Source organism: Palaemon carinicauda, chromosome 40, assembly GCF_036898095.1.
Source record: "Palaemon carinicauda isolate YSFRI2023 chromosome 40, ASM3689809v2, whole genome shotgun sequence".
Lineage (NCBI taxonomy): Eukaryota > Metazoa > Arthropoda > Malacostraca > Decapoda > Palaemonidae > Palaemon > Palaemon carinicauda.
In genome coordinates this window covers 7,376,990-7,390,052 of record NC_090764.1, presented here as the reverse complement: position 1 = coordinate 7,390,052, position 13,063 = coordinate 7,376,990, and the positions used below count along the sequence as shown (strand labels likewise).

General features: G+C 30.3%; 1 long non-coding RNA gene across 1 annotated transcript; it reads left to right on the top strand.

Moving 5' to 3' along the window:
• The first annotated feature begins 205 nt into the window (after positions 1–205).
• LOC137631964 (uncharacterized) lies at positions 206–8,832 on the top strand. Its single transcript, XR_011041967.1, has 3 exons — positions 206–314; positions 545–716; positions 4,850–8,832. It is a non-coding gene; the product is annotated as an uncharacterized lncRNA (long non-coding RNA).
• The last annotated feature ends 4,231 nt before the right edge of the window (positions 8,833–13,063 follow it).

Here is a 13,063-nt window from a genome sequence, read left to right as displayed (position 1 = left end):
TAGTTTTAATACATGTTATTTACTTTGATAACTTAAGGAATATTAGTATCTTGGAATGACACTGAAGATGTGTTCAAATAATGAGGCTTAGTTTAGAAAGTGAATGAATATATATTTTAGAAAAGTTGAAATGGAATTAATTGTAGATAATCTGGCTTACATATAAATAAACTAAACATACAATTAATTTTTCAATATTGAAAACGGCGTTCGAAGATCCCTGGCGTTCGAAGTCCCAGTTTGATTAAGGATTCTTACTGGTTTAATCTCTTATCATAAACTTGATACTCCATACTGTCAAGTTTTAAACAATGGTAAGACTGCCAAAATTTATAACAAATTATTTTTTTTTTTCTAGAATGCTTAAAATAATAATTTTGATTAATACTTTGTATTTACAATCATAAATCCTTAAATAATTTTCCAAATACTAAAATATGTTAATACCAAGGTAGATTATTAATACCTTTAATTTAGAATAGGAAGTAATACATAATGTCAGGGAAGGTTATCAAAATTTACAAAGCTTGATTTTTATTTACAGGGTCGAACAAAATTCTTCAGTGGCCCAGGAAGAGCATCAAATTTCCTAACATCGGAATCGAAAACCTTCATATTCAAGATTAGAAGAAACCCAACTTTATCTACAGCATCTAAGTCACCTCAGGATATTAATTACTGTTATCGTTATAAAGTAATCACATCGAAGTTGAAAGGTAAAATCTGACACACCTATAATTATGAAGTAAATAAATTGAAGTTGAAAGGTAAAATCTGACACGCCTATCGTTATAAAGTAAATACATCGAAGTTGAAAGGTAAATCTGACACCTATAGTTATAAAGTAATTGTATTAAAGTTGAAAGGTAAATTCTGACACAACTATCGCTATAAAGTAATTACATCAAAGTTTAAAGGTAAAATCTGACACACCTAGTTATAAAGTGATTACCTCGAAGTTGAAAGGTAAAATCTGACGCAACTATCGTTGTAAAGTAAATACATCGAAGTTGAAAGGTAAAATCTGACACAGCTATTGTTGTAAAGTAATTACATCTCAAGTTGAAAGGTAAAATTTGACACACGTATCGTTATAAAGTAATCTCATCGAATTTGAAAGGTAAAATCTTACACCTATCGTTACAAAGTAATCACATCGAAGTTGAAAGGTAAAATGTGTGAAGCCTATCGTTATAAAGTAATTACATTTAAGTTGAAAGGTTAAATTTGACACCTATCGTTATAAAATAATTACATTTAAGTTGAAAGGTTAAATTTGACACCTATCGTTATAAAGTAATTATATCAAAGTTGAAAGGTAAAATCTGACATACCCATCTTTCAATATATTTATTTCCCCCTCTCACCATCTTGCCTTAGTGTGCCAAATCTATTCTAGCATATTTGAGTTGAGGAGCAACAGTCTGATTTCTTAAGAATTAACTTTTATTGGCCCAACAAGTTCAGATTTACTGTTAGTTCAATTATCTATCATTTTGCCATACAACAGGTTTAATTTTTACTCATATTGTAAAATTCAAAATTCAAAGTTCACTAATGAATTGTCTGATACGTTAATTTTCATTGTGATTTTAAAATTTTAATCTATATTTAGAAATTTAAATTTATGGATTTAGTCTTAAATTTGTGTGTTCTAGAAAACCAAATCTCTAGTCATCTAAATCTAGATTTTCGAGAATATTAAGCAGTTGCATATTAATTTTTTTATACTATTGCCAGTTTAGTTTGTGAACCAGTAGATTAATCTATCTTTAGAGTATTTACATGGCAAAGGTGAATGTTATTAATTTGTCAATTTTTTTCATTGCAATCGTTTCACGAATGTTAATCTGAACTAGATAGGAAATGAGTGACTTAGATTATTAGTGTTGTATATATTTTTGGTGTGAAAATTATAAGAGAAGTCACAGTTCTATGCTAATGGTTCGATCTATAATTATTTAACCTTTTATTACCTTGAATGACGAGTCTGCTATCGAGTGGTTTTAATTTTTTTTTTTTTTTTTTTTTTTTTTTTAAACATTTCAAACCTTTATTTTAGACGTAATGGTCCATAGTTATATATGTATTTACAGTTAGTGTATATATATAGTTATAGAATGAAGAAATATAATCTACCTACTATTGCTAAAGTATATCTATCAGTAGATATGACTACCAGTTAACGGCGAATTACCCATTTTCATATACAGTATACAAACTGCTATACCTGCGTCTCCATAATGGGTATGTAATTCGTGTACTACTAATGGTAGGATTAGCCAGTACTTATATAATCCAATTTCCCAACTTTTAAATTTTCCCAATAAACTTTTGATATAATTATGTTCTAAGGTAAAAGAAAATTATTCGAACTTAATTCCCATGTCTTTATCCAGTTTCCCGACTCGAAATTAAAAGGACCTAGGATTGACAATGCTCGGTTTACTTTATAGCCAATCTCACTTATTTTTAGTAAAGAAGTTTTTAAGGATAAATGAAAAATGAAAAATAAGACATCGAAAGACTAGAACCTGAAATGTTAAAATTTTCCGATAATTAGTTGCTCGCTTGATCTGTATCCAAGTACTGAAGTATATATAACAAGCATTTCAAGTAATACAAAATATTAATTTCTAAGTTTATCTTTCAGACGTTAGGTAATATCATTTGGGTAATTTCTTATAGTTCAATGTATATTTGAAACGCGCAATTAGTCAAAATAGCTTTAGGTAATCATTTTGATGATAATTTCTTATATAGTTCAATATATATTTGAAAAGCGTAATTAGTCAAAATAGCTTTGGGTAATATAATTTTGGTAATTTCTTGCTTATAGTTCAATATATTTGTTAAGAGTAATTAGTCTAGAAGAACCTAAGACTCGTATACTTGGAAATATGATAAATTAGTCCGTAGTATTCCCCTGTAAGTCTGGTTAATTAATTATTGACCGTACTTAGATATTTGACATTTTTTAAATATTTCTATTTACCTTCTTTTCTGGTAGATGTAACAACAAAATATTGTAATTTCTTTCTGAACCACTTGGCTTCGTCTCTTAAGTACTCATTCTTCATGTCGTTAATTCAGAAAAAAATGTGACTCCTTTTATAATTTTCACACCGTCTGTGTTTAATCTTAGAAATGTATAATGATTTTCTTATGTAGTATGGAATTCCTCTGGATATGAGTGATGTAAGAAAAACTAGCAGTAACTTTAGGTACACTTAGACGAAAAATATCTTTCGAGTAAAGTGTGCCATCTTTTTTATGGCAAAATGTAACGGTAGAACAAGAAATTTGAGAAATGAGTAAATAGTATTAGCTTTAGAAAGGATGGAGAAAAAAATATAAATTTCAAATAGCTGCAAAGTCTACATAGTTTCATAGAAACTGACTAATTTAACAATGTAGATACTTGGAGTCAAGTTAGCCACATTTCTAGGACAAAATGTAATAATAAAACAAATATAAGTGATGATCAAACAGCATTCACTTGAACAGTTTCTGAAGCTTTTATACATCGAATAGCTGCATAATCTTACGTAATTTGATGCACTAGCGTATGCTATAATGTAATCCAATTAACTAGGGAAGCTTTTCAGGCCACCTAGATGTATTCGAGACAGTTCATTTTATTCTATAATTGTTAGATTTCAACTATAATTGCAATCTCTGCTTCGTTAACAGTTCTAATGGCTCCATTAGATCCCAACACTCCCTCAGATTAAACATTCATCAAGAGTACTTTTGATTTAATGAAGACAATCTTAAATTAACATTATTTCCTGTATCGCTTTTAACTTTTAACTTTTAGTTTTTTTAAGTTATCAGTTTTATTTCAATTTTAGGTTATTGGTTGAATTGTAAACCATTAGATATTGAATATCTTTATAAACATATGTTGAAGTACTAAAATCTTATTGGAAACTTCAGATAGAGGCAAGAGTTCAGGGATATTTATGGCTGCTCCTATTTAAAGTACAAAAAAAAAAAAAAAAAAAAAAAAAAAAAAAAAAAATCACATTTATTAATTAGATTTATGTATTAGATTTTGTTTAACGTTGAGTAAAAGATTCATTCCTGTTCGAGGCTCTATAATGCAGAAAGTACGATTTTATTTTTTACCATTTTACATAATAGATTTATACAGAACAGCAGTTAACCGGCTCTTAGTCAAGTTTCAATTTTACTTTATCCTGAAGATCTTATCTTTAAAATTCAGTTTCTTATTTTGGTGATGATCTTTCCCATCTTGCGATTTTTATTTAGCTGTGTCGTAGCTGCCCAGAAAATATCAGCCTTGTCGTTTACGAAAGATTTAATCATTTAAAATCGGCTAAATGTTACTCGACTAGTTTTCTTACATCACTTAGGCCTACAGATATTGCATATCCATGTGGAAATCTCTTCCAGAAGATTTTGTATTAAATGTTAATATTCTTAATCTCTGGAACAGTATAGGTCATATGCAAGGTACCACTGTTAAAGTAATGGTTATACTAAGTGTTGTTGTTTTTCTCGTGGTTCTTTGCATCTAAACATTATTTATACGTATATTGTATATTGTTTGATGGTAATGAGAACTACTGTATTTAAATCAGTTTTACGTTATAGTTGACACATTTTTACTATATAAATTTTTTTCCAAACAGCTTGAAAAAGCAAAAAAAAAAATATATATAACATTTTATTTAGATACAGAAGTTCTCAATAGCATTTAACAATTTTTAGTCTGTAAAATCTGATGTTATACATATATTCTGTAATTGTCAATGACAATTTTAAAGCTAACTATATTTTGTACTTGTAAAATCTTATATTAATGCAATGTTTTCTCACTCAGCTTGTGTAAAAATTGGAAAGATTTAAAATAAAAGAAAAGCTTCTTGGAGGCGCCACTACAGTGACTCTGGGAGGCGATTGGGTGTACTCGGCCTAAGGCAACCAGTCAGGTGTCGTCGTCCATTCTAGAAAAGGTTCAAACTTGAGAAATGAAATGGAAGTCACGTAGGTACCCAGTTGTTCACAGAAGCAAGGAGCATTTCTCTTCTTTTGTGGTTTCATCTTAAATATATAGAAGTTTGTTCTGCCAATATTAGTGATACAAGAATGTACACTACTTGGTTAATTTGCAATTAAAGGTGCTTGTTAGCTGCAGTAATTGTGTTGATTAAATTAATGATTATCATGGATGTAGTTGTCAAATGTAGGCAAGTTTTTTTTTTTTTAGAATCTAATACTTAAATATTTCATATGTTTTGTCTAGGAATATCGATATTAACATTTATCCTATATAAATGTCTATACTAAATAGTTTTTTTCCAACTTGAAGATTCTGGTTATAATTAATGTATTTCTTTGATAAACTGCTAGGTTTCTTTAGTTATCTGGATCAAAATATCTCCAATTATCTTGTGTTTTCATTTGTTTAAATGATTAAATTGTTAATTTTATCATTGAATTGTGCAATTTGTTTGAAATCAAACTTCATTGAAATTGATAAAATTGGTTTAAAATGTACGTATTCTCTGTTCAGATGTAATCAAGCTAATATATCCTCCCCACACCTATTAACTTAAGCCTTGAAATAAGTCATCCTTCAAGACTTCCATAATAGCTTGCTTCATGGTACTTTTAGTTGCAACTCTTGTTCCGTGGGCCACCCGAAAAGGGGGTACCAGCTTGCGGTGTAAAGATCACTTCGTTTGTAGATTTACTTTCGTTCCTTGTACTTGAAATAGTAGGAGGGCTAAAACATCACAACAACTGCCTTTAGATAATTTTGTGTGGTGAATCCTTCAATTGCATTCTATAGTGGGTTATGAATTAAGAGGAATTTTATTTTGATATTAACGACCTTGATGAGAGTAAAGTATTCTGTTTCTCTTGATAGAATATATTCTAGGTTAATGATAGCTTTATTAAATTAGGGTACTGCCAAGGCATGGAGTGTTTGAGAAGATAAACGGTATAAAGTGTTAGGCCTACTGGCGATGTCATAGCAACAAATATAAGCTAGTAGACAATACTAAGGTTTTTATTTCAAGTCTCTGCTGGTTTTAAGTTTTCTCATGGGCTTGGGTGGTTATTTTTTATCCTGTTTCTTTTCTACTAAGACATTTCATACTTTGAATGAAGATATGCTGATGGATTAAGGATATTTCCTCCTATGTAATGTTATGAATTTGCAGAATTTTCTAGGTTTATTACTTGACTGTTTCGTGTGAAAATAAATCTTCAAATATTTCAAGTTATTGGTCTAAAGCTGATAATTTAACCAATTCAATAGCATTCTACACATGTTAACAATATAACAACTAAATTTTCACCTTAGCATTCCTTGGTAAAAAGTAATTTTCAGATGGCTATAGTTAAATTCATAATTACTAGTAATTTTTAACATTCTTTCTAGTTCTGTTTAAGGAGAGGGGTTGTTGAATTTTTCTTTTAAAGCTAGTCTTTGGTTTTTTCCATATAATTTTAATTAAAAGCTTAGTTATTTGCCAGTTTTCAAAGTTTCTTCTCAATTTTCTAACAGGTATTCGATTAACCTGATTTATTTCATAATTTCTATTGAAATGTTTGGTTTTTCAAAACTAGGGCAGAATTAATACACAGTGATACATGTAATTCTATTAGCAGCCAGTTTCCCCGTAAGTTGTAGTTATATCCACAAAGATCCTATTGTAAAGTTGAAGATTCTGTTAAGGCTTATTTCTTAATTTTCTTTTTCGAATTGGCATTTAAATCATTTGCCTGGCTTGGCTAGATTAAAAAATCCCTGTAATAAAAATCTTGATGGCTTTATCATACTATAGGCCATTTCTTTTAGCGAGGCAGATTTGCACTGATTCGCAGCGGTGCTCTTTTAGCTCGGAAAGTTTCCTGATCGCTGATTGGTTGGACGAGATAATTCTAACCAATCAGCGATCAGGAAGCTAAAAGAAATGGACACTAGTGCATTCATCTGAATAGATTAAGTAATTCTACATATTTAAGGTAATCTCGTGGGACATGTCAAAGTATTGTAATTTAAATTTTTATTGGATTACTGAACGTAGTAAGTATCTGATATATATTTTCTATAGATTCTAGGATACTTATCCTTTAATGATCTAGATTAAAGTAGGTTATGCTATGAACTCGAAGAAAAGTGGGATCTAATCTGGAAGAAATATCCTTGTAAGTCAGCTAATCTTTTTCACTCTTGCTCCTCTGCTTGAGTCAAGACGATTCTCTCTCTCTCTCTCTCTCTCTCTCTCTCTCTCTCTCTCTCTCTCTCTCTCTCTCTCTCTCTCTCTCTCTCTCTCTCTCTCTCTCTCTAATTAGGTAAAACCATGACAGGATTTTCTCAGCTCCTTAATGTCCTTTTTTGACGTCAAAACCTCGATAATTGAATGTTTAGTCATTCTTTTAGTGTAATAAAGTTTAAAGACTTAACGTGCTTTTCATAATTATATGGCGATTAACCTTGTATTATTTTCACTATTAAGCAACAATTTTTTTTTTGTACTAGTTTTCAATGACATTCTAGTCAAGTAATTTGAGCAAAGTTAATGAGAATATCTTTCAACTTATTTTGAATATTTATATTGTCGAAAATGTATATTTCTCCGAAATGAAGTTTAAATTCAGGTTTTTTCAATAGCTTTCTTTTTCTAGTGTTTCTATAAAAATCAAATGACGTAATTGGAAATACTGTTCCTCATGGCACCCTTGTTAAATGTATCATAAGCTTGACAGAAAAAAATGATTACTCATTAATAAATATTTTCCTAAAATATTTTGATTTTCTAATTTTCCTTATGTTTCGTTTCCTAGTATTCTGATTTAAACTTCAACTTATATTCAGGTCTTAAAGATAACTGATTCTCTCCACACATCAAAAAGCTTATTGAAAAATTAACTATTCAACATAACAATGAATGGTTCAGTATACAAAATCTTAAAAAGTATCTCACAGTTCAAAAGTAACTTGCGGTCATACTTTTGTTCTGTTGCAATGATTGATATATTTAGTTTACAATTTTAGAGAACCTAAAATTTTGATTAAATAGGCGGAATGTAGTGGGGTTGGATGCTAATAGAAAAGTTTGAAGAGATTAAAAATGTTCATAGTCAGCCGTACATTCAACTTAAAGAATCTTTCTTACTAACTTGAAAGTTTTTTAACATTTCCCGACATCAAAATGATTTAAAATGTAAATTCACATTTGAAAATCTTGTCGCACTATGCGAATTTTTTGGATATACATATTCGGGGTTTAGCAAATCTAATGTATTTCAATCTACAGTTTAAATACCCGAGGTAGTTATTGGAACGTAGTATTAAGTGATTAATTCAATTAGCCTATAATTAACCTTGTTAAAGAATTTCAACTGTTTAAGAAACTATGCCACGTGCGTAACTTTACAAGATAGAAATTTTAGATAAATAATCGTGTAGTTTGTTTTTGTTGATTTTCAATATCATTCAAATAAAGACCAAACACTCATAATTAATGATGCTGGAATGATAAGTTAGACATTTAAGACATAAAATTCTAAGGATAATGCCTTTAATATAAAATTCTCAACCGATTCTTTGAAAAATCAGTTTTGCCTGGAATATTAAGACCTAAGCTTCCTTCATCAGTAACAAAATTTATTCATGAGTAATTACAAGAGTATTATAAATCCCCAAGGAACTCGTACTAAAAGCTTCTGAGAAATTACCGGAAGTAGAATCTTTTAACCTCTGCGTTAATTGTCCCTTAGCTTGAAGTAATTAAGAAATTCTCTCTCTCTCTCTCTCCTTCCTCTTTTCCATATCTTATGTAAATGAATAATTTTCTCTCTCTCTCTCTCTCTCCTCTTTTCCATATCTTATGTAAATGAATAATCTCTCTCTCTCTCTCTCTCTCTCTCTCTCTCTCTCTCTCTCTCTCTCTCTCTCTCTCTCTTTCCATATCTTATGTAAATGAATAATATCTAAAGTGTTAAGATCGTGATGGTAGTAATTACATTTAAATCACCAGTACTACAATTAACATTAAAGAACTTAAGACTTGGATTAGGATCATAAAAATGGCGAGACAAGATAGTAAATCCTTTAATGAAATTCGACATATTAATTTTAGTTTCCTTCCCTCTATTGAAATTGTGAGAATCTAGTTTAGTGTTACTATAGAATACCTCAAGATCAACAATACCCACAATGAAAGAGTTAAGGCAATATGAAGCATTTTGTAAATAAATATTAAATTCTTAAACCATTTAAGATTATATCTGTCAACATTAGGTGTAAATATATAGTATAAATTAATAATAGCCATGATAAGAGCATTTGTAAATAAAATACTAGGTAAGATCATAGTAACTGTCTAGCCAGCAATGAGATATAGAATGAAATGTAGATATAGTATGTAATAAATTAATAATAGCCACGATAAGAGCATTTGTAAATAAAATATAATGTTCTCGAAATATGTAAGATTATAGTAACACTGTAGTCAGCAATGAGATATAAAATGAAATATAGATATAGTATAGAATAAGCTAACAATAGCCTCGTTATGAGCATTTGTAAATAGAATACTAAGTTTTTCAAAACATGCCAGATTTTAGTAACTCTAGTCAGTTATGAGATATAGAATGAAGTGTAGATATATTATTGAATAAACTAACTATTGTTAGCGATATGAGCATTTCTATATAAAATACTAGGTTCTCTAAGCATGTAAGATTATAGTAACTGTCTTGTCAAAAATTATCTTTATATATAGAATGCCAATTGAAGAATTATTCGTGCAACTATTATCTAAGGTTTGTTGGTGGTCCGTGTGAGTAGAAGGCGACTCAAATCCGATTTGATTATCTCGCTGGTGGAAGAAGCCGAGATAATGAGAACATTCGCTTTGCATCTCTTCCTCTTTACCCGACTCGATCACTTACATGGGATGAAGGACAATCCTGAAGCGATTTGGTGTTAGCGCTGTCTTGTCTGCTTTTGGGGTGGCTGGATGGACCTGTTGCAACTAATTGTACCATACATGATTTAGATTTATTGGATTTTGTAATACCCTTTGGAAAATAAATTTGTAATTTTACCCATTACTTTTTGTGGATGACCTTTATTTTTCTTATAATATGGCTTATGGTATAAGTATAATTAAAACAATTACAGTATTCGAATCAAAAAGATGATTTTAACATCTGGCTATTTTTCAACTAAAATGGAAAAATTAATACAAATTTTCAAGTAAATGTTAAAGAGAACTAGAAATTTCCAGTATATCAACAGATTTTTGTATGTCAAAACTTTAGTTACCCTAAATGACCTGTAATTTTCCATACATCTGATAAGTATACGTATATAAAAAGCTACCATTTTATCAATACAAATGAAGATTTGATTTCAGTAACTGATCAGCTAAAATTTTGCACAACTGTAAAATTATTTAGAGATAAGCCAATAGATATCTCTTTAAGTATGTAACAGAATTAAGCAACTTAATCTTCAATTCATTTAGAAACGAAATCTTTAATTCATTCAGAAACGAACTAAGTTAACTTTCAAACGTTGTAGATTGAAAGTTTTAAGTAATTTGGGCAACAAAATAAATGGCCACCGGATAAGATGGAATTTAATTTATTAATTAATATTATATAGACGATAATTCACAAAGATACTAGGAAGAACTTAAATGAACCAGATAAACGAGAGACGTCTTAGTATAAGTCAATTAGGATTGGGTAAAATAATCGATACAAGCCAAGTCCCCCTTAAACTTAAAATTGAAGTACTCATTTTGTAGCCCTTAAAGAAAATGGGGTTTTAAATGAGTAAACTACTATAAAATCTAGCTTGCGTTAAGTATTTGTTTTAGTTAGACCTTTTACTTGGGCGCCATTTTATTGCTCATTGACAACTACACCCATGATGATAAAATATTTAGCTTGAAAAATTACTGCAGCTAACAATTGCTTTTGTTTGCAGTTATCCCACCAAGTAGTGTACATGATTAAAAATTCTTAGGAAATAGTCCGTTTTCTATCTCTGGTGCCCACAGAAAATCGATTGTTTTTAATGTGTCCCACAAAAGGTGGGGCAATTTAGAAAACTGCTTAAGAAATATTTTCTGTGGTCATCAGTAATAGAAAACATAAGACTATTTCCTTTAGAAATGGCAGGACAAACTTATATATATTTGAGATGAAACCACTAAAGGATAGAAGTGCTCATTACTTCTGTGAACAACTGGGTACCTACGTAACTTCCATTTCATTACTCAGTTTGAACCTTTTCTAGAATGGACGAAGATACCTGACTGGTTGCCTTAGGCCGAGAACACCCAATCGCCTCCCAGAATCACAAAGTAGTGGCGGCTCCAAAGGGGCAAAAAAAAATTTAAGACCAATTTTTTTTTTTTTGTAAAAATATTAGTAACCACCCCCAGCTCACAAAAATTATTTATTAAAATTTAAATAAAAGAGCGTCCGGATATTTGTTAGTTTTTTATTCCTCTAAAAATATCATAAAAAAAAATTACAATATTTTAAGCAGACTGCCACAATTTCATTATTGCTTGGCATTAAGTCTTAGAGACACTTTCCTTCAGATGTCAGCAGTGTGTTTCTGATAGTTCCTTCCGACGTCAGCAAGAGTTTCTGACAAGTTCCTTCAGACGTCAGCAAGAGTTTCTGACAAGTTCCTTCAGACGTCAGCAAGAGTTTCTGACAAGTTCCTTCAGACGTCAGCAAGAGTTTCTGACAAGTTCCTTCAGACGTCAGCAAGAGTTTCTGACAAGTTCCTTCAGACGTCAGCAAGAGTTTCTGACAAGTTCCTTCAGACGTCAGCAAGAGTTTCTGACAAGTTCCTTCAGACGTCAGCAAGAGTTTCTGACAAGTTCCTTCAGACGTCAGCAAGAGTTTCTGACAAGTTCCTTCAGACGTCAGCAAGAGTTCTGACATTTCCTTCAGATGTCAACAAACGTTCTTGATTCTCCATAGCAGACGAGACAAGATGTCACCATCTATGTTGTATGCATTTGAGTTCACTTGGTCATCTTGGCTGGCTAAAAGTTTGTTGTCCATTCTGGTTGTCCATTCTGGTTGCCCACGCAAAATCTGTAAAAAAAAAAAAAAAAATATTAGGTTACATTTCACGAATTAGCACAACTGAAATACATTCTCTCAAGTCAATACAAGGGTTAAAAACTAAATTGAAAGATAGCAGCCCTGAATCACATCTAAAAAAAAAAACAAATTGAAAGATAGCAACCCTGAATCACATCTAGAAATAAAGCAACCCTGAATCACATCTAGAAATAAAGCAACCCTGAATCACATCTAGAAATAAAACTATAGAATATATTCTAATCTGTAACTACAAGAAGGATATGCGTTACTTTTACTAGAGATTATAAAGAAAATTGGAAAGCAGCTTTTGAATATTAAGCACAACTAAAGTTAAATTCTATTTGTAGATATTCTGGAATAAAAATGAGACAGTTGAATTTTCTGTGAATATGTACTGGTTTAAAGCTTAGATTTGATTTTTATCCTTGAATATCTACAAGTCTTGTCTGTAGATACTCAGTGAAAAAACAATTAAGACTAAACTAGTAAGATATTCAGGGAAAAACAAGAAAAAAAGACCCTAAATATGTAGATATAAGGAAAAATAAGACCCTAAACTTTTAGATATTCAAGGAAAAATTAAAAACAAGACCCGTAATCTTGTAGATATCCAAGGAAAAATAAAAACCCTAAACTTGTAGATGTCTAAGGAAAAATAAGAGAGACCCTGAACTTGTAGATATCCAATGAAAAATGCAAAACTAAGACCACAAACTGGTAGATATTCAAGGAAAAATAGAAAAGACCCTAAGCTTGTAGACATTCAAGGAAAAATAAGAAAGACCCTAAACTTGTAGATATTGAAGGAAAAATAAAATAAGACCCTAAACTTATAAATATTCAACGAAAAATATAAAACAAGACCCTAAACTTGTAGATATCAAAGGAAAAATCATATACAAGACCATAAACTTTGAGCTATCCAATGAAAAATTAA